General features: G+C 48.8%; 1 long non-coding RNA gene across 1 annotated transcript; it reads right to left on the bottom strand.

The window, feature by feature from the left end:
• Positions 1-8275: 8275 nt before the first annotated feature.
• On the bottom strand, positions 8276-16162 carry LOC144168646 (uncharacterized). Its single transcript, XR_013322193.1, has 3 exons — positions 15856-16162; positions 11215-11334; positions 8276-9725 (listed from the first exon to the last, which is right to left on the bottom strand). It is a non-coding gene; the product is annotated as an uncharacterized LOC144168646 (long non-coding RNA).
• Between the last annotated feature and the right edge of the window lie 3146 nt (positions 16163-19308).

Here is a 19308-nt window from a genome sequence, read left to right as displayed (position 1 = left end):
AACATGTCTATCAAGAAACATTTTATTACACATCAATAAAACACCACCCAACCAACAGTTCACAATGTAATTACCCATCAGTTAAATATTAGTGATAGTTTGCAGTTGGTCACAGGAGCACCGATGCAGTCTGCCGATTCTCTTTTGTTGTCACTTCTGCACTACTACTTGGAGCTAAACAGAGACAAGGAGCCTTGCTGGGGTACAAAAAAAAATTACACCCATCTCCCCGAAGGGAACCATGAGTAGGATGCGGAGTGTCATGGGGGTTCCGTTTGCGTTTCCGTTATGTTTAATTGCGTCAGCGCACCCGCTGATGGGACTGTTGCTTCCATCCTACTTCATCTGAAGAAGCTCGGAGTCAAGCGAAGCAAGCGCAGCACTGAACGGGCGCTCTGCTAGTTCCCCTTTATATTCACAGCTGTAGGAGACGAGACTACGAGAGAGAGAGCCGCGCATGCGGGCGAGAGAGCTGAAGCGAACGGAGGAGGAGCGCGCGCAGACGGTAGGAGAGGAGAGGAGAGTACGCAGCTGTTTGGAAAGGAGGAGAGGAGCGCATGCACAGATGGTGTGCGGACGGTCGCCACCCGTCAACAAGTGACATACCCCCGAGCATAAGACACTCCGCATCTAGAACACGGAAACACCATTTTTTCCCATTCCATTCGGTTTTTGTGTGTGGGTGCTTCCACTTGTAACCTTCCATTCTTTGTGTTACGATTGATACACATAGCCATGCCCTATTGTGCACAGTTAATCTAAAGAGCAAGGGTGTGAAACACCCGGCTTTTGATTTTTTTTTTGACCTTTTGATGTATTAAAGGATCACCGTAAAACAAATATCAGTGCCTAGATTTTAGTCATCCTGGAGATCAGTACTGATATGTTTCTCGAATGGTGACACCAAATTCCATACAGAAATGACCAAGCATATTTACAATGTGTGGGAAAGGACTTGTTTCGTTTGAATGGCAGCATTAGGTGACAATTTGTTACACCCCCCTCCCCCCTGCCTTTCTTGCATATCAACCTTCCCATGTGGGACTGAACTTCTGGACTGTGGCTTGCTTGCTCACTGATGTGAGTTGAGACCCCTCATGTCACTAACTAAGATGCACAATTTTTTTTTGCACAAAACATTAACAATTCTTAAAAACTTGCATACTACGACGACAATCATCAATGTCAGTTTGGGCAAAAAAGGGAAAGAAATACTGACATTGGGCAGCATTACAAACACCCTGTATTTTTTGTGAAGACACAGAACTAAGCTGAAGAACGTTTACTAGAGCAGCAGCAGCAGCATAAAATGGACAGTGGTGTAACAACTGACAAAAAATAACCTACCTAAACCATTGGAATCAAAATCACGAGCGTAACAGTTCAAAATTGGGCTTGATGTCTTCATCTAGACTCCCATTGCTTTAGGCTCGCAATGGGTGCTGCCATTCACTGCGTGGAATAGCATTTCACATTATGGAAAATTCGGAGGGCTTATTTTACACATTACGGCACATCAAAACTTTCACCACCAAGAAATTAGGTAAATCGTCGGTCAACAGTCCAGGAAACAGCTTTTCATGTCTACAGGAGCAAAATCCTCATAATGTTCTGTTTGAACAGAAGAGTGCATTCTTACAGATGACCAGGGCTAAAATCTTCATGACAGAACATAACTGCAAATCACACAATGAAGACCAAAACATCTGTGCATTTAGATACTACAGCGAAACAAAAAATTGCATCAATAAGTCAATCATCAGGAATTGCACTACCTGGTACAGTAGCCTGTGCATTGTGCTGTTATGCCCATCGCTGGGTAGTCCCTAAATCATACTTCCAATAAATACACATGGTTTGCGGTGATTTTAGATGCCCACCACACAACATTTTTTGCACACCCGTTACACACCACACTAACCATGTGTTGCATCCTGGCTGTCTTAATGGTCATGTTCGCCTTCTAACCAGTGGCATTGGATGCCTGCTGCTCTTTTCACTGTTGCCCAGTATTGGCATTTCACTAAGGCCATTCCCATTCCATCCTCTTCTGTGTGGCTAAGGTGTTGTGCTGCTGGGCCCAAGGACATTGCAGGTTCGATTCCCAGCCACTTTTCTGACAGAGGCGAAAAGCAAAAAACGCCCGTGTCTGCGAGATTTCGGTGCACGTTAAAGATCCCCCCCCTTCTTGCCCCAGGTGGCCAAAATTAATCCGGAGCCTTCCACTGCGGCGTGCCTCACCCACCTATTTCCCACACAATAAGGGAAACTGCTAGACATTGTTGTCTCAGCCAAACTTATGCACACGGCTTGCTGGAAAATGTCTATTCGAATGGCACAACTGACTGGCTCAGATTTGCTAGAGCTGCGCAGACAGCTACAATTTTGTCTAGCTGGGTGAGCCTCTCGTTGTGCTTCACAGTCACAAGATCAATTGGAATAGTGCTTGACAGGATTCAGTATCGTCCTCTAAGTAGCCCAATCACCCGTTCTACATGAATGCGGACATTAGCCAATTTTCGAGTTTTTTGGACGTCCCAAGCCGATAACTGCGATTTCCCCCTAGTGAAAGCCGGCATTTCTAGCTTGGCTGAGTGGATGCCAACAGCATCACCTATTGTGAATCCTCTGTCAGCCAACACTGTGTCACCTGGTACAAGGTTATTTAAGATGCCGCAAGACTCGGTAAGGCGCTTGTCGCTGGTCCGACCACCCCAACCCTCGGAAATGAAAGTGACTGCACCTCGTGCTTTGCAGCGCAACGCCTTAGCCACTGAGACACCGCGGCGGGTTATATTTGCAGCATTGGTAAAACCATTTTGGAATACTGCAACTTGCCAAGGAATTTAGTCCTGTCAGTTTTACCTTGCAATCTGATTATACTCACATTTTTTGCAGTTTGTTTTAGTTGTAAATTAAGTGTTATCAAGTCATTTTTTTGCGTGTTTGCCATTCAGCAGAAGACTGCACTTACTGGGCACGTCTGGTATTGATGGTCATTTGTACTCAACACATCCTGTATTTACAGATTTCTTTTCTGACTCCAACAACTGCATCGGTGAAGCAATTTTGTAAGCCTGCAGCTCGTCGTCTTGTTCAGTTGTTATTAACGTGCTATGTTAGAGAAATCACATCAATCTCAATTATCTTTTTAGTTTAATAGTGTGGCATTACTTTGTGTATTTACCAGAAAACTATTACCTGTCTGTATAATGCCTTTAAATCCCTATTTCTTTGAACTGTTTCAACACTTTTCTGTGTATGATACTGTCCAGTTGCTGTGATTTTTTTAACACGAGAAAAATGCAAATATCATTTTAAGCAGTGACATCACAAATGACATACTATGTGCTGAATAAACATTTTCTGTTGTTGCCCACTAACCTGTTGCCTACTAACAGCTTTGCAGGCTTTGCTTAAAGACCTACAAAAAAAAAATAAGTAGCAGATAGTGAATTTTCACTATTGTAAACGCGATACCCAGGACTCTGCTGGGAAAAACTCGTCATTGTGTACATAGAAGGGAACTTAGTATCTGGCACACAGCATCACTGAAAAGCAATTTACATGCCCATCATAGCTAAAACATGCTAAAATTCACACTCACTGCTACATTGTAATTTTTTTTTATTCTAAGCATCCCCTTTTATTCATGCCCCTTGCACTTGCGATAGATGCACTTACGGTTGATGCACAAAGATTTGGAGTATTTAACATTCAATACACCTTTTATTAAAATGGGGTAGGAACTAAGAATTGAGCAAATGGGGCAGTAAAAATTGGAATAATTCATATGGTGAAAGGTGTTGGAGGGCCAGAGACAGATGTGATGATAGTTCCAGGGTGCTTACTGCTCCTACCCTTGTTCTACTCTCCCCAAGTAGGAGCTGTGCAGTACGGTCTCCCACTGCTATTAACACTGCAACTTGGTGTGGCTGTGTGAGGACGCTGACATAGCATGTGTGCTAGGCCTGCTCCTTCCTGGCACCTGTGGCACTCTGCAGGGGGGGTGGGGGGACAGCTACTGTTACCTGTCCTGGGTAACAGTACCTGTAGACAATTAAGCTCCGACACGAATTTGTCTGGAGGTGTCTCCAAACCGCAGATTCCTGGGAGGGATACAGGCTCAGGTCAGCCGACAGTGGTTGGGGATATCCGTGTAGGACACTACTCTGTTCCTGCCTGACAGTGAGATGAAGCCACCGTCCAGATTGACGTGCGCTAGGTCGGTGAAGCCGCAAGCGGCGTTGTGTGCGGATTCACTCCTGGCCATGCCAAAGAGGGCAGCGGTCCAGATTAGATCCAGAATTAGCGGTCCAGAATTAGCGGTCCAGAACTTGCCGGTTCGTTTTTCGGGGTCGAAGCCAAAAGTTAGAGGTACGGACACCTCTTCAGAGATCTGCCCTCGGGAGAAATTTAGGATTGCAGACTTGGAGGTTTTAATTAACAGCGATGCTGTTGAGCAAATCATTTCTGTATGGTGTCCGCAGCTTTTAAAATACTACGAAAATGCACACCATTCATGCTCGCGTGCCTTGATACGTGTGCATAGTTTGTCGCGGATAGTGGATAGGCCACAGATAGTTGGCATGGCCGAGGAAAGGAAGAGGCCGGTGTGCTTCGACAGGCTCGGCGTGCAAAGCATCTGCTAGAGACGATAAGTCATGCTTACAGGGCGGCACAAGAAAACGTCGACCAAAACGACGAGCTCACTCTGGCGTTGCTCAACGTAAGGTAATGAAATGCCATCCCGCCGACGTCAACCACGGCACCGCGACAATAAAACTCAACTTTGTGTCCGTCAATGATCAAGTCTTGCACGTGAGCGCAAGCTTCGCTGAATTTTTTTACTGTTCTGATTTTTGTGAAGGCCACCATTGCCAGTGCAATGGCTGCTGCTTCATACACCACTGGGGTATGAAGCGGGCCAGAGGCAATGGAGTTTCCCTGGTTATTGACTACAGCAACTAATATTACGTCGAGACGAAAATAGTTGGCTGCGTCCCTGTAAACCACGTCCTCACATTTAGCTTAGCGTTTGTGCAGAGCTTGCGCCCTGTCCTATCGTCGCTCGTCGTTGTAATTGGGGTGCGTTTCACGAGAAGAGGGGGAATGAGGATGCAATCTCCGCGTTGTTAGAATAGCTACTTGTAAAGTCGTGCTGCAAGGAAGGTTAATGTCCAATGTGCTTAAAATGCGACTCCTTGTTTGGCTGTTAGCTAAAGCTGATGCTGCCTTAACCTTTGTAGAAAGTGTACGTCTGAAACTGATCATGGTATGCAGAAAAAGAGTTTTCCTCCATGTTCAAGAACCTTTCCCATGCATGGAATGAGAGATAATGGCTGGAGAATTTCAATCGTAAGCTTTTTTTCAGGTTTAGGGATTAAAATATTTTTGGCTCTTTTCCACTGTTTCGGAATGTGGCCTCTATCCCAACACATATTGAGCTAATGAGTGAGGGCTTCCAAAAAGTCATAACCTAGATTACAAGCATTTGTTCCTGATGTCGTTTTGCCTAAAAGCACATTTTGTTTTGTGCAAAGGGCCGTAATGGCAGCCGCGTACCTCTCCCAAAGTAATGTTGAGGAGGGCATTATTCCGGCTCGAGTAGGGGGGCAGTACCTTGGCAGCACAGCTTGCAATATGAAGGTCCTGAATAACCTTCAGTAGTTCTTTGTCCGTGCTACCAAACTGATAGGGAATGACACTTATGGCGAATTCCATTGGGAGAGCAGGAGCACTCAAAAGCACTCTGAAAGTGCTCTCTCCTGAGCAGGCGTGTTTCAGTGGTCGAACAGAAGTAGGAGCACTGTCATCCAGTGGTAGTGCGAGACCACTTTTGGTGCTCTGAGAGCAGTTGGGAGCAGTTCGATCTGCTCCCGCTTGAAAAGTCGGAGTGAGCACAGTACGATACGAAGGAAGTCACATGACCTTTAACGTCATATCCTCCCCTTTGTGTGTGTGTGTGTGTGTGTGTGTGTGTGTGTTTTGCTCCCTTGTATCGGGGAGCGCGGCAGTATCCATCGTGCATTTGCAACTTTGTGGAATGCGCAGCGAGCCCTACGAGCATGCGAATGCTTCACACCGCCACACGTGCTTTGCCCGGCTTTGCTCACACATGCTTTTCCGCAGAGATTGCTGGGATGCCTAAAGGGTGGAATACGTGGAGCGAACTTTCACGACGAAGTTCGCGCGGCGGGAAATCTCTGAGCTACCGTACTTATCCAATTCTAACGCGCCCCCGATTCTAACGCGCACCCGATTTTTCTGACAAAAAACCCAAAAAACTTGCACCTCCGTTTGTAACGCGCACGGAACTTTATAACCCAGACAAACGAATGCGGGAGAAATGGGCGATTTATTCCCCAAAGTAATTTCGCTCATCTCGCTCCTCGTCGCTTTCCGCTGACCAGAACATCTCGTCCTCGGTGCCGCCAAGAGCCTTCGCGATGCCACACTTCTGAACGAACATTCAACCATGGTCGATGGGATCGTGGCCCACACCTCGCACGCCCATCCCGCGAGCTTCTCCAGAGCCGCACGCTTCAGCCGACCGCTCGTTTTGAACGCGTGAGAGCCGCTGCTGCCATTGCTGTTATCAAGCGCGCAAGTGGAACAATTTGACGATTTGTGTGAACGCCGATAGAAAAGTCTAGGCGCATATGGTTCCTGCGTCCGAAAAATCGTTGCTAAAAGCTTTAGCGCCATCTTGACACGGTGATGGCGATGGGTGGGACGAAATTTCTGCTGTTTCGGTTTCGGTTTCGAATCCGATGCTAACGCGCATGTGATTTTTCGGCCTATTTTTCCGGAAAAAGGGCGCGCGTTAGAATCGGGTAATTACGGTACATGGAGCGACGGCATGGCGTGTGCCGCCGCGCTGCCGCTGGGCTGCTCTAAATTAAAGCCCCTCTGCCGCGGCCATGCCCATAGGAGGGGCCTTACTCTCACTGAACTCCATGCCCAGAATCAACGGTGCTGTTCAGTAAACAGACCCAGTGAAGGAGCTTCCCACTTTGGTTGTACATCATTTAACGATTCTGCGTGGGGCGGGGGTGTTTCTTCTATTGAAATATTCGTTCTCAGTTCTCAAAAACGCTAAAGGCTGAAGAGAGAGAGAGAGAGAGAGAGAAAAAACGAACGGCACCGGGGAGATTCGCACGAACGACTACAAGAACAAGTAGCCGGCAGTTTAACCTCTACTTCACCCCAAGAGATGGTGCATATGAGCAAAATAGCCTCTGTTACTGGTTTTTGTCGTATTTGAGACGCCCTCGTAGTGATACCGCCTGTTCCTCACTCGCCAATCTTGCAGACAGGCCTCATATTGCTGCTACTGCAAGTAATGTAGCCGGATCGCCCTTATTTAACCTGATAAATGCTATCATGTATGCCCATACAGCCGGTCGGGACCGTGTTTTCCCCTCGTCATTTTTTCCTCTCCCACCTGCTCTCCGGGTGCGTGCCGCACTCATGGGAGGTGCAGTGGCCCTGCTCCCGCGTGCCCCCAAGTGTTCTGTCACCTACTCCTCACTGCACGATGCCACTGCTCCTGTTCTCTCAATGGAATTCCCCATTAGGTTGCATCAATGTATGGCTTGGCTCTTACCGAGATCGATTAAGCATCAGACGACGTTTCATGTCTTGGGTAGTTGCTTCTCAAGGTGCAATCGCAAGCTGCATGCCAATTTTGTCGCAATAACTGAGTATTCTTCAATGTGTTGGTCAAGCCAATCCAGGCGACAAAACACGTTGCAACTGACTTTGTTCTTGCGGAGCTGCTGTTGCAAACCACTCTTGGCCTCCCACATGTGGGGAAGCTGCAAGTCAACCTGGCATTGGTTCCCTGCTTCAAATGTATAATTAGTTGCCTGCTCAGCATCTCGGCCCAGTTGATCCGCCTTTGCCTTGATGTTAGTTATTTCTCAGATATGTGGACCAATCACCGAGTGTGAGGAATCCCGCTGCACCACTCAGAGCCCTTGAAATGCATCTCAGTAAATGAGGATAAGCGGGCCTACCAGACCTTCGTTTGATGTTGCCGGGTGGTCGCTGCCGAGATTCTCTTATGTGTTGCGTAAAGTGGTCTTCCTTTACGTGTGTTCTGTAAAAGTGAGGCTGCTCACACTGCTGCTCATCACTGCTCACACTACTTCCGGTGCAAGTGGGATGCGTAAGGTCAGTGGTAAGGGTGAGGCCTTCTTGTTGGGCATCAAGCCAAAGGTTTTCGCTTTTTAATGGTGTCATGCTTGCAATCCCCACTTATAGTGTGATGTGCATTAAAATCACCGACAATGAGTAATGTGTCGAAATGGAAAATTTCAAGAGTTTTCTAAAAAAGCTTGGTCAATTTGGAGGTGTTGCGAGAAGGGCTCCATACGTTTAGGAGAACCGTGCCAGTCAGCCATGTTTTGCATTTAGTAATTAATTCGATGCAACAATACTCGCATCCTGGACGGCAAATTTCACTTCTTTTCACAGACGCAGAAGTTTTGACGCCTCCGAACGCTCCAAGTTCTACACCGTGTTTGCCATTTGAAAAGACTTTCCACACTGATGAGTTCTACACTGTTTGTTGATTAGTACACACATACCCTGAAGTCACTGACCAAAGAACTGAAGCGCATGAAAAATTCCTTGCCGGCCTGACCCCTGACCCGACAGGCACAGTCAGCCCTGTGCGGCAGCAGCGGCTCACCATTGTTTGCATTGCTGGATGTAAACAAATCTTTCCTTTGCAGCTACGTCAGCTGACTCCTTAGCCATGATTGGCTATCCGGTTTTGCATTGCCGAGGCGCAACGAGGGGATTCAGTCCTAGAGCGATCTTGTCCTCCCTCGCAAAGCGAGAAAAAGCGATGCCTGGCTCATCACTTGCGACGTCACGCAATGTGCCAAGTCGCCAGAGGGAATGTGCCTTTAGACGATTGGTGAGCACTTTGGAACTGTCCGCTGACGGAGGCCAGACGCACGTGCAGTCGATTTTATGGGGCCCATTCCCCTTCACGCAGCGTCCTCAAAGAACCGGTGATGCAAATGTTGAGACCGATGATTTCAGCACCAATCTTATCCTCAAATTGCACTAACATGGCTTTGAATGTCGCACGAGGGTTTCCATGATCTGTTCTCCAAAATTTTGAAGCACACCGTCCGTAACGTACTAATCATCCGACCCCGAAGCAAGGGGGGTTTGCCAAGGCCAATTTTCTTGTCCCAGTGTTTTAACTGAGTAGAGCCAGATGGAGAATTGTCCATTGCATTTGCGGACCCAATTTCTGAGGACCCCAAGGTCGGTAACCTGCTGTGGCTGGAGTCAACGATGGCCTGAGATGCTGGTCTGACGTTTTGGAAGAGGCGGGGTTGACAGTGGTGTCGACTCCCTTAAGTTCAGTTAGGGCTGCTTTTAGAACTTTTTTTTTCCAACGATAATAGACTCAAGCATGTGATGGATTTTGTTAATTTCTGAGCATGAATCGGAATGTCTGCCGTGAGTGTATTGACTCTGGGGGACCATGTGTCTCTGAGTGTGTTTGCCGTGAGAGACCGTAGCTGCCCAGCTCACCTTGTTGTTTAGGTTGATTCTGTTGGCATGGATATGGCCGCCTGTCCTCAATGGTTTTGGCCCTCAGTGCTCGACAGCCGACGCAACGTCCAGCGCACACAATCCCAGCTCCGGGTGGAGTTGTCCTTGGTCGCCGGTCCACAGCTCGCATTCCCTTGGCTTTGCTGCAACCAAGGAAAGGAGCTCAAATGGTCACTCTCCCCAGATGAGGCCCTAAAGAATTTTTTACTGCTCCTTTCTATTGTCCTCGTCCTTCACGAATAGTCACAATCTGCGCATAGAGTGTAAATCCCGAAGTGCTAGGACTTGATTTTAATGAAGCCTGTCGCGTGCTTAAGCTCCCAATCAGAGGTCAAGAAAAAAACGTTCAAGGCATTACTGACCGCTAATCGCTAAAACGCTTCAACAAGGCCGAAGCCACATGTAGCCAAAGCAACAAGCACGAAATGAACATCGTACTGTTAAACTAGGCCGTACAGCCAGTCAGTGTCTTCTTGGCAGGAGGCACTTATTCATGTGGCAGCATGTAATGCCTTTCGGCTGCTGCTTGCATCAATCTAGAGTTTTGCTCCCGTGAGTACACCCCATTGTTTTTCTCAACAGCTGCGTAGTTTAATTTGACCCAATGCAAGTGCAGTTACTAATACGCCTGCAGTGCACTGGCCTTGAATGCAGGATCACACATGCTTGGTGCATTGCTACCGTGGTATGCTGCACGTATCAACTCGACTCAACAGTGTGTCACCTGACAACCTCCAAATGCACACCTGAAACACCTCCTTTAGTTCTTTCCAGGGTGCTCATTCTTCACAGTCCATCAACTGTTGGTACAGCCAGAAATACTTTTAGGGGTTGGGGGTGTATGGAGGTATGGGAGAATGGAAGGAGCCTTGCCAAAATGAATGCTAGCACTTGCTTATGTGCAGTATAGTAAAATGTTTGGGGGAGGGGGTTCAAAACCCCTCCGCGCTGTACCTGGAGAATCCTATCGGCCATCTGGGAGGCCATCACTGATGTGTTGCTGGGGCATTCTTGGCTCGTTTCTCTCTCACAAAGGTGAGCACATGGAGGAGTTATTTGTGCACTTGACAGCACCTGAGGATTCACGAGGATTGTCAGCTGCTGATAATGGCTGAGCTGTTGGGTTGACCTTTTTTCTGCGCAGCTTAGCAAAGGGGTCAGCCTCGCGTAGGATGTTTACTAGCACTGATGAGAGGCTGAAAGTTGGGACGTAAAGAGTAGTCAGGCAGTGGATGTTCACACATATTTCAAGAATTGGCCATCATATGGCTTATGTGAAGACTATGACATGCTTTTCATCACTATCAGAAGTGGGGTAGGTCCAGCCCCTTTAAGGGACCGTGGCACACCATCTTGCATTCGGGACAGACGCAAACACCCACACATCAAAACGTTCGACAAGTACTCCTGTAATGATGCCAGCATTTACGGAGGTGAAGGATAAAAAAATCTAAAATAAAGTTTGCCTAGGAGGTGCAGTATCCCTTTGGCACTGCACATTTTTATACGTTTCAACACGAAAATGCATAATCAACATAAAAAAAAGTTGTACAACTGAAACTGAAAAGCAACACAGGCTGCATAAACTTTACCTTCTTAAGAGAAGCAAAAATAGGCCAGAAACATGCATACGCTATGCCAAGTTTTTTCAGCAGCCTTGTGTGCCTAGTGGTGGCTGGATGGCTTTTTGTTGACTTCGCCGGACTGGGGGAGTGGCTGTTGAGAGCCAGTGGTTGATCTCATGCTTCAGACCTGCAAGAGTGAGTAGTAACATGTGAACGTAAACATGCTGCGATGCACAGTTTTACAACAGTCAGTTCACCAGTGACCACATAAAGTTGAAAACGGCTTGTGCTTGCTTTGTAGAAGGTTTGTACGAACACTTTGATTGACTATGAGGTTTAACACACTGACACTACACAGGCGATGAGGCACACCGTAGTGAGGGACTAAGGTTAATTTTGACCACTTGGGGATGTTTTAACGTGCGCCAAAATCTCGAACATGGGCATTTCTGCTTTTCGCCTCCATTAGAAAAGCGGCAACTGTGGCCAGTTGCCGCTTTTCAAATATGAAGTCTGGACTAGAAGGTATGCAGGCAACGTTTAACAAATATACATATGTGCAGACGCAAGGATGGTGAAAACAGAGCCTGCAAGCATATGAATAGTCTGCTTGCCGGTTGGGAAGGTTGGTTGCTTAAAAAAATAATGGTGCATAAAATAACCTGCTAGATACCATGTGTGCCCAAGGCAATGCTTAAAAATCAACTCGCCATTCCATGTAATAAATGCAGCTATATAGTAAAAGCACAGAGGGGGAGGGAGGAATAACCGGGTGTTTTAAGGTGCACAGTAAAAATAGCGCAGTTAAAAGGAACGAGCCAAAGATGGAACTAGCGTTACTCCGCTTTGTTCAGTAATTAAAACGCCCAATTTTTGTTCATTCCTCAAATTAAGGTACTTCCTGTCTCGTCGGCTGACGAGTGACGATGAAAGCGACCACACCGACCGGTTGCTGGAACTCAAGTGCCTTTATTACGCGAAGAGAAATAAACCCCCCCGGTCCCCGATGGCGCGGCGGCACAGGCGTGGAATACGATAGCTCACGCGTCACACATCCGGCGGGTTTGATCCGCGGAGCTTTCAACCGTCACTGCTGGTGTTTCGTCTGTGCTTGAATAACTGTCAGACGCAAGGCCATCAGGCATGCCAGCACCGTTGAACGGCACCAAATGCCGACGGTTGCGCTGAATGATGCCTGTCGGTGTTTCCACCATATATGATCGCGGTCTTCTTGCTGGGCTGAGCACCTTTGCTGCGCAGGACATATCCTGCACCCACACATCCTCCCCGTCAGCGAGTGGGCGGAGTTGGTGGGTGGCGCGACGACGGTTGAAGTCTTGACTTTGTTTTGTTCAGTTAGCTTTATCCTTAGCTGCAACTTCGTCGTGTGGTGGCCACTCCGGTTGCAGGGTGTCTGGCATCTTCGGCACTGTCGTTTGCAGACATCGGCCCATTAGGAGCTGCGACGGGCTGTATCCGCTCGCTCCTGGCGTGTCGCGGTACACCAGAAGCGCCATGTGTGGGTCCTTGGATTTTGTGAAAAGATCCTTCATAGTCCGCACCATGTGTTCTGCCTCGCCGTTTGACTGTGGGTAGCCCGGGCTGCTCGTGATGTGATGAAATCCGTAGGTCTGCGCGAACTCGGCGAACACCCGTGACGAAAATTGCGGGCCGTTGTCGGACACGAACACATCAGGTATTCCATGTCGCGCGAACGTGCTCTTGACAGCCGCAATGACAGCTGTGGAGGTGGTCGACGACAAGCTGATTACTTCCGGAAAACGAGAGTAGTAGTCCACCACGATTATGTAGTGAGTTCCATCAAGTTCAAACAAGTCGGCGCCTACACGCTGCCATGGCCGATTTGGAGTCGGTGTTGCGATTAGTGGCTCCGAACGCTGAACTCTCGTCTGAGCGCATTTCTCACACGATGTTACGAGCTGCTCAATTTCGCTGTTAAGGGTAGGCCACCATACTGCGTCCCTTGCCCTTGCCTTGCACCGTCCAATGCCCTGGTGGCCTTCGTGGATTTGCTGAAGTACCTCACGGCGCATCAGGCTTGGAATAATGATGCGGCGATCTTCGAGCAAGAAGCCATCGCACACTGTGATGTTGCCTCTTTCCTTCCAGTACTTCCTTAGATGAACTGGAACCTTTGAGACGTTTTCTGGCCATCCTTTCTCACAGAAGCGGAGTAGCCCAGAACAGATGCCGTCTTCCGCTTGGTGCTTGCGTAAGGCATCCATGCGGGAGGACATGAGGTTGGCAGCTGCTGTAACGACTTCCCCGATGAATAACTCGATGGAGTCTGTCTGCCATTGACTTCGCTCAGGATCGTGTCCCTGAATAGGAGCCCTTGACAGCGTGTCTGCCGTGGCAATCAGCTTGCCAGGGACGTAGAGAACCGTGAACTGATAGCGCATAAGACGGATTCGCAAGCGCTGGATTCTGGGCGGAATCATGTCGAGTTCTGCTGATCCCAGGAGCGTGACTAAAGGACGATGATCCGTTTCGACTTGAAATGCGATGCCCCTCAGAAACTGGTCGAACCTCTTGACAGCCCACGTCACAGCCAAAGCTTCTTTTTCTGTTTGACTGTAGCGGCTTTCAGTGTCCGTTAGGGATCGTGAGGCGTAAGCAACCGCTCGTCGTTCTCCCGATGGTTGATCTTGAAGCAATACGGCTCCGAGACCATATGAGCTTGCGTCAGCTGACACAACCGTGGGGTACGATGGGTCATATTTAGCCATGCAGACCTCTGAACTGAGCAAGCTTTTGAGTTTGTCGAAAGCAGCTTGCTGGTACGGTCCCCAAAGCCATGAGTTTCTCTTTTGAAGCAATGCCCTGATCGGTGCTGTGATGTCGGAAAGATGAGGAATGAAGCGGCCCACATGGTTCACCATTCCCAGCAGTCTTCGGACACCGCTGACACCCGATGGGGTTGGTAGCTTGGCCAAGGCCTCGACCTTTTCTGGATCGGGACTGATTCCTTGTGCGCTAACCACGACTACAAGAAACTTGACTTGGTTTGCAGAGAACGTGCATTTCTTGCGGTTCAGCTTGATTTCCGCTTCTTCCAAGCGCTATAACACCTGCTTGAGACGTTGGTCATGCTCTTGCTGCGGTGCTCCGAAGACAAGAATGTCGTCAATCATGCTCACAACTCCTTCGAGGCCTTCCAGAATTCTGCTCATCTGTCGCTCCAAATATTCTGGCACTGAGCAGATTCCAAAAGGTAGCCTTTGGAAACAGAATCTTCCCATTGGTGTTATGAACGTAGTGAGTTCTTGACTTTCTTCTGAAAGCTTCACCTGGTGAAAGCTAGCGGTAGCATCGAGCTTAGAGAATACCTTTGCTGATCCGAGGCGTCCCAGGATGTTCTCGACTGAGGGTAGTACGTGACGCTCCCGAAGCACGACTTCGTTGAGTTGGGTGAGGTCAACGCATATTCGGTAGCCTCCTCCTGCTTTTGGAACAGCCACCATACCGGAACACCATGGTGTGGGACGGTCCACCCGTTGGACGACTCCCTGGGATTCGAGCTTGGTGAGCTCCTCTCGAACTGGTTTGTGAAGCGGAATCGGTACTCTTCTCGGCACGCTGAGTGAGAACGGTTTGGCGCCTGGTTGGAGACGTATCACGTATTCGTCTTGCAGCTCGCCCAAGCCATCGAAGAGACTGTCCTTCAAAGTGACGGTAGAATCCGTTACTCTGTCCACGAACCGTATAACTCCGAGAGCCTGTATCGCAGGAAATCCAAGAAGCGGCGGGTCTTGCGAAGGCACAACATACACTGTTTGCACTGTAGACCTGCCTTTCCAGCTCAGTTTCGCATGGAATGTTCCGAGAACGGTGAGGGAGTAATTTCCTGGGCCCGTAAGCTCACCTTCTGGCTTTTGCAGCTGTTTCAGTATGCCTGGAAACGAGTCCGGTACCACTGTCACCTCCGCACCCGAGTCAACCTTGAAGTTAGCGTAGTCCATTGACGGCCACTTTTACGAACTTGGCTCTGGTGATGGCTGCTACGGAGTGCAGTGTGAGAGCTCCCATGTTCTTCTTGCTTTTCTTTTCACAAACTGCTTCGAAGTGTCCAATCCGATTACACCCTTTGCACTTAGCTTGCCTAGCTGGGCAATCTGCTCGAGGATGCGTTGGTCGACCACAGTATCTGCAGCTCGTGGTAGCGTCGCTTGTGTTGGACTTCGTAACATGCTTGCCGGAGCTCCCTTGAGAATCCGAGCCATGTCGTGGCTTTTGGAAGCGCTTTTGAACTTTGGCCTCGGCCACAACGTGAGCAGGATTCGGCTCTTTTTGGAACACTGCTGCACGGGCATTTAACGGCATCTACGTTGATGCGAGTCTTGCTTCTTCAAGGGTAAGCTTTTGTGTTCGGCACAGTTTGTCCACAAGGTTAGAGTCCCGGAGACCCACGACGAACCTGTCTCGAACGAGTCGTTCTTCCACTTCCGCTGAGGCGTAGTTGCACTTTTTAACAAGTGTACGCAGCGCAGTGTAGAACTCGTCTATGGTCTCGCCTTCGCCCTGGGTTCGACGGTGGAAGCGGACACTTTCGTAGACCTCGTTGACCGGGTGGATGAAGTGATCGGTGAACTTCTTCTAGCGAGCTCCAGTCTTCACTGGACAATGCTAGAGTGTCGAGAACGCAGCAGGCGTCTTGGGAGCCCATGTCGTAAAGAAGCGTTCTGACCTGTACTTCTCCCGGCGCTTGGTAGAGCCCAGATGCATAGCAATAGTCGTCGAACTGGTAGACCCATTCTTTCCAAGAGCTTGGGTTCCCAAAATCGAATTTCGGTGGCGGTTGAAGCCCGGTGCCGCTGAACTGGATAGAAGGATCTCCATCCGCCATAGCGTGTTTTGCAGGCTACGCACCTTAGACTGATTGCTATTAATAATTGATCGATGTGTCGCTAACTTTATCCCACTTCTGACACCACGTCGCGTCGGCTGACGAGCGACGATGAAAGCGACCACACCGACCGGTTGCTGGAACTCAAGTGCCTTATTAAGCGAAGAGAAATAAACTCCCCCGGTGCCCCCGGTGCCCCCGGTCCCCGATGGCGCGGCGGCGCAGGCGTGGAACACGATAGCTCACGCGTCACACATCCGGCGGGTCCGGTAACGCGAACCGCCGCCCGAGCGAGCGTGAGAAACGCACCTTCAGCAGGGTGTTGCTTCAGCGCGCCGTGAAATGCGCGTGTACACTTCCGAAATCTGGGCCCTAGTAATTTTTCTGCGTCAAGACTTGCGCATTGAATCTACACGGCACCAGCGGAACGGGTTGGTCACTGCAACAGATTTTCTCTGGAATTGGAGTCTGAAGAAAATCTCAGTGATGTCAGTGATTGTCAGTGTAAGTGATTGCCGCGATTTAAATAAAAAACAAGAGCGCGCCTGTTTTTTATCCCTCGTACGAACAACCGACAAGGCATCCAGCGTGCGACCGCGACTGGTGACTGCGAAGCTGATGGTGGCGCATTGCTGCCTGCCTAAGTTTTCATTCCAATTTATCTGAAGACACGTTGGCACACGGGGGCGTGCACGAGTAGGTAGAGCGGTAAAAACGTTAGAGCCCACGTATGCGTGCGACTGCGTCGCGATAAGTCACGCGTATGCTCGCGGAAAAGCGATCGCCCGAAGGCATATGCAGAAAATGTTGCCGTACGGAAGCCAAACTCGAGGGATTTGTTCAAAGGGCGCTTGCGATCCGTCAGCGCTCGGGTTACAGCACGGCTCGGGAAGCGGCCTCGCATTCGCTACCTTCGCTAAATCGGCGTACGCGTGAAACAGCTCTCCAAAAAAATTATTCGGTTTTTGTAATCAACCATGTATTAGAGGGAACTTACCAGACAAAGTCGTGGATACGGTGGGGGTGCACTTGCGTCGGCATCCACGGCGGCAGCCAACTGCAGTGTCGGACTTTCGCGCCGTGCCGGCCGTTCGCTTGCGCGGTTTCATCCTCCGGTGATGCGAAGTTATCGATGGCAGGTAGAGCGCCACCACGTAATGTGAATGCGATTAATAATATATCTCTTGACGCCACTACCGATAATTGGGTTGAAACGCGGCAGACGACAAACGGGACACCGGTGTTTTTTTTTTTTTCTCGAGATGTGGGCGCACAGCGCATGCGCTAGCACAGTGGCCACAGACATGGCGGCTTTCAGTGTGGCCAAGCGAAGAAAATCGCCCGCTAAACTTTTGAAGGATCATGTGCACCGACTCAACAGTGGGGAGATAATGTCATTGTGTCATCTGTTTATTGTTCGCTTTCCATACTGTAAATAATTACCACATGTGTGCGCTCACCCACGCATGTCCAACGATCGAACGTGTGGAGCGCTTAACTATAGCAGACTATAGGAACACGAAGGGAAAAGCAAAACCGAAACCACATGGGAGTCGAAATGGAAGTGCGAAATAGAAACTCTGTGCGCTTGAAGCAAGAACAGCTACGAATCAGTACCACACGAAAGCGTCTACTCGCCGGAGCGCGCGAGCAACGCCAAACGAGTCCCGGTAATGCGAGCAAACGCAGCGTGTGTGAGAAAACACACAAAATAACGGAGAACGGAAGTAAATAAATAACGCAACCTGCAGCAGTCATTTTCGACTGTATTCGAGGGGCATCAGTTCTATTGCAGTGTAAATTCATCCCTGGTTTTGCGAATGCGCTTTGCAATAGGTTTGCGAATGCTATTAGTAAGGTAGCAAGGTTCTTATGGGAAAGGTACAGGTATGCCGTGCGCATGTACTATTTGTTCGTTTTTTCCACCCATTTGGCCAACCAAGCAGACCACGTGTGTCGTGCTTTAGTGATCGAGGCTAGCGTGTGGATTCTGTTTCTTCATTGTTTGCTAATGTTTCTGTCGCATTTTGTCAGCCGCGGAAACAGCATGGTGCGTTAGGCAGGCCGACTTACGCACATTTCCGTTTTTTTTTTTTAATTTGATCACGCTAGAGCACTGCGCAAGCCACAATTCCTAGGCCCGGCCCGAACCCGACAAATTTTTAAATATAAGCCCGAGCCCCGCCCGTACCCGGCAAAATTTAATAAAACAAACCTGATCCCGTCTGACTGAGAATATCGTCTGAGAATATCGACGAAATATATTTTAACAGAGCTCCAGTGACTTCGCGCTTCGATTTTTCTTTAATTTAACCTAATTCAATGAGCTAACTTTTTGGCGTCAACAATCACGAATTTGCGGCGCATGACTGCCGGACTTCAGACTGAATTCATGCGCCCGGGCCCGCACGGCACGAAAAAAAATTGTTGAAGGCCGACCCCCGCTCGGTCCCGAGAAAATGCGTCCCACCTTGCCCGGGCCATTTCAGTGCACTAATCCACACAATACACACGATATCCTTTTAATAACTTCACTCAAGGCAGCGAAAACGATCAACATTCAAAACTGTAATCCTCGGAAAAACTTCATATGGCGCACTTTATAACGGGATCATTTTAAAACTGTACAGTTCAGTGGTACACTGGCCACTCATTAACATAAAACAATTGCCATATTACGAATGCGCAAGTTCAATAAAAGTGGTGCCCACGTCTTGCAGATGCAAGATAATATGAAACAGTTAAGAATTCAACAAATAAAAGCAGAGTAAAACAAATCGCAAATATAAAATATTTGCAGCAATCACCTAAATTTATTAGGGGTATAATCCCACAACACGCTATTGCACTATCCTTTCAAACCGCATGAGCCATGGCCCTTAGGGAATAAGGGACCGCCGCAAGCATATGTCCTCTCTAAATTGCAAACAAAAAAATAACCAAGAACATTTAAAGATCACCGTTGTGCAAGCTAGGCTGCTCTTGCAATTACACACACAAAAATATCATGTGCAGCGGCTTAAGAAACATCAAAACCGAGCGTGAACCACTCAACAGCAGCATAGCGGCAAGGCGCGCCGCCTCAGGATCTCCTCGGGTGAGGCACACCAGCGCCACGCGCGGCGGTTAACATGTTCGGCTTTAAGGACGCTATGGGGAGAAGGCGGCGCTTTTTCCACTACCGATCGAAGTATTCTATAGTTCACCAAGATGGCAAGCTGGGCGAGTTCGTATTGGTTCATGGTGATAGAAAATAGCCAGCGCAAGGAGGACGAGGACGAGGAAGGTAACAAC

Source organism: Haemaphysalis longicornis, unplaced genomic scaffold (genome assembly GCF_048455015.1).
Source record: "Haemaphysalis longicornis isolate Haplotype H1 unplaced genomic scaffold, Haemaphysalis longicornis Haplotype H1 scaffold_1, whole genome shotgun sequence".
NCBI classification, from domain to species: Eukaryota; Metazoa; Arthropoda; class Arachnida; order Ixodida; family Ixodidae; genus Haemaphysalis; species Haemaphysalis longicornis.
Note: the sequence above shows the minus strand (reverse complement) of the source record. Positions and strands in the feature narration are given on the sequence as shown.